This window comes from Octopus bimaculoides, chromosome 8 (assembly GCF_001194135.2).
Source record: "Octopus bimaculoides isolate UCB-OBI-ISO-001 chromosome 8, ASM119413v2, whole genome shotgun sequence".
Lineage (NCBI taxonomy): Eukaryota > Metazoa > Mollusca > Cephalopoda > Octopoda > Octopodidae > Octopus > Octopus bimaculoides.
In genome coordinates this window covers 37,760,421-37,763,681 of record NC_068988.1, presented here as the reverse complement: position 1 = coordinate 37,763,681, position 3,261 = coordinate 37,760,421, and the positions used below count along the sequence as shown (strand labels likewise).

At 32.8% G+C, this 3,261-nt stretch overlaps 1 protein-coding gene across 2 annotated transcripts in view; it reads right to left on the bottom strand.

The window, feature by feature from the left end:
* Nucleotides 1-3,261, bottom strand: part of LOC106883849 (protein FAM78B) — a 105,519-nt gene that overhangs the window by 1,430 nt on the left and 100,828 nt on the right. The gene's annotated exons all lie outside the window — the stretch shown is intronic.

The following is a 3,261-nucleotide window of genomic DNA, read 5'->3' as shown; positions in this document are numbered from 1 at the left end:
TGGTGTGTTTACATCCCTGTAAATTAATGGTTCGGCAAAAGAAAAAGTCTTGGGGTCGATTTGCTCGACTAAAGGCAGTGCTCCAGCATGGCCGCAGTCAAATGACTGAAACAAGTAAAAGAATAAAAGAATACCGTAAAAACCCATGTAATTTGCGCATCTGTGTAATTTACACAGTAGATTTTCAAGATAAAATTTGTTAAAAAAAGCTTCTACTCATGTAAAATTCACACCCAAAAGTTTTCAGAATTGCTGATATGGCCAGGGAAAAAGATTTTCAGTTTAGTTGTATTTTAGCATGATTTAACTTACTTATGATTAGATTTTTTTAAATTTTCATGAAATAAAAATAATTTCTGTTTGACAGGTATCACACATTGAAAGTTATCAAATTATAAAGTGTTTGTGTTGTTTATAATAAACTTTATTTTACATTTCTTACCCTCAAAAGATTATGTCTTTAGCATATTGTTGTATGTCTTCTCAATTCACGATCACAGGAAAAGTTGTTGATAAGAATTATCAACAAAAATAAAGCTGATAAATGCGCACAGGTGTTGCAAATTAAGTTTAATTACCAATAAACATCAGCTTGGATGACACTTTACTCAACTGACAGAGGAAGGTGACCGATCAAACTAATTATGTAAACAGAATTCTTTTCTGTTTGTTGGACCCTTTGATCAGAGTATCGAAATTTTAATCCCTTTCACACTTATAAAATGTCAACCAAACTAAAAAATTTGTCATTACTGTTATCACCACTATGGGCAGAACTTATGAGTCGTTTACTGTGAAGGAGAAATTAAATATGTTGAATATGCATTTGAACGTAACAATAAAGCTGGCAGAAGGCATTTTAATGTTAATGAAGCCAATGTTTGAAATTGGAGTAAACAGTAATAAAAAAAAAAAAAATGAAAGAATACAATCAAGATTATCCATATCATTACATTTTTTTTCAGTCAGGAATATCCATATCATTATGTATGTCAATGGTGCCCCATTGCAATAGGTAGAAACTCCAAGCAAGCAATGTAAAATATGGCCCAGACTGTGTTTACCAGCATGAATGTCAGACTTCAAAAAGTAGTTAACCATTAAGTGGTTTTAGTAAATTTATACAGAAAAAGTAAGCATTATACCGTCTAGCATAAATAAAAGTCAACTTCATTATGTTTAAGCCATTATTTTCTTCTCTGAAAATCTATTCTGACATTAAATGAGTCAACTTCCAGTACGGATGTTTATGTTTTGTATGTCTTTTTTCAACAAAAAAAATTTCAAAAAAAATTCTGGAAACAATCTACTCATGTAATTTATGCACCTGCTAACGTTTATTTTAATTTTTGCAAGAAAATTGCGTAAATTACATGATTATATTACCTTACCTTATCTTACATTTATATTATATTATACTGTTGTATATTATATTATATTATAATGTAATAAATTGTTAGATTGTCAATCATATTTCTCTAATTTATTATTTGTAATTTGTATTTATACCCCTATTTTTTGTGGTATTCAACTGTGAATTGGATGTTTTATAACCCTTTGAAGGAATCATTTTTCCTTCATTTTATATATGTGTGTGCGTGTGTGTATGTGTGTTTGTATATATGTGTGTATATATATGTGTGTGTGTGTGTGTGTGTATATATATATATATATATATGTGTGTGTGTGTGTGTGTGTGTATGTGTATATATATGTGTAATGACAGCCTTTGAGAAAGAGGGAAAACCTCCTCATTGAAATAAAACTCCGGTAGAAAATCAAAACTTTCAGATAGAGGCCATTGGACTCTTATGCAAATTGTTAGAAAGGATCACAAAAGTACAGCTCCCAAAATTTCTGCAGAGGCTAATGACCACCTTGAGAACCCAGTTCCCACAAAAATTGTTCGTCGAGTGCTGCACAAAACCAGATTTCATGGGAAGACTGCAATCAGAAAACTACTGCTTTCAAAAACAAATGTTGCAAAGTGATTAGAGTGGAGTAAAAACCTACAGAATTGGTCCCTAGAGCAGTGGAAGAATGTTATTTTCTCAGACGAGTCATCTTTTATCTGATTTCTGACCACTGGCTGAGTATACGTGTGGGCTTGTTTGTGTTCCAATAACTTAACAGTTTTACAAAAAGAGACTGATAAAAAAGCATCAGACTTATTAAGTGGTGCAATTGAATGTGCAAGTGCAAGCATATCTTTAGCCAATGTACAGCATCTACTTCTATAATAAGTCTGAATATTTTATTCTTGATTTTAACTACTGAGAAAAAAAACAAAAAGACTGGGATACAACTTATACATGGACTAAAACTAAAACTATAAAGGGAGAACATTTTGCACCAAGATTTAGCACTAAATTATGGATGTAACTTATATATGAGAAAATATTGTATATTACCATCCAAAAATAAATGCAATACTGTATGTCAAATGGTAACCACAAAATAATCTGAATGACTATCAAGATGAGATCTCAAAGGACTGTGAATATTTCCTTAATCAAACTGTGTAGCTCCATCTCAAGAATAATACTAGCAGTTTATATTCTGTTCATAATAATTCAAATTACTTGGGCAGCAAGCTTGCAAAATTGATAGTGCATCAGACATAATGCTTAATGGCATTTCTTGTGGCTCTACTGAGGGTGACTTTACTTTTTGCAGTTGATAAAATAAATACCAGTTAAGTAACCCTTCCCTTGAAGTTGCTGGCCTTGTGACAAAGTTTGAAACCAATAATTTAAATTACTGAAGAACATAGGTGCAGGAGTGGCTGTGTGCTAAGTAGCTTGCTTACCAACCACATGGTTCCGGGTTCAGTCCCACTGCATGGCACCTTGGGTAAGTGTCTTCTACTATAGCCTCAGGCTGACGAAAGCCCTGAGAGTGGATTTGGTAGATAGAAACTGGAAGAAGCCCATCGTGTATATATGTGTGTGTAAATATATATTTGTGTCTCTGTGTCTGTATTTGTCCCCCACCCACCATCACTTGACAAACCGATGTTGGTGTGTTTACGTCCCTGTAACCTAGTGGTTTGGCAAACGTGACTGATAGAATAAGTACTAGGCTTACAAAGAATAAATCCTGGGGTTGATTTATTCAACTAAAGGTGGTGCTCCAGCATAGCCACAGTCAAATGACTGAAACAAATATAAAAAAAAGCAAAAAAAAACATGCCAAAAATATTACATCAAAGAGATATCGGATCTTTTTTAAAACGGGGGCCATATTTTTCATTAATGTTTT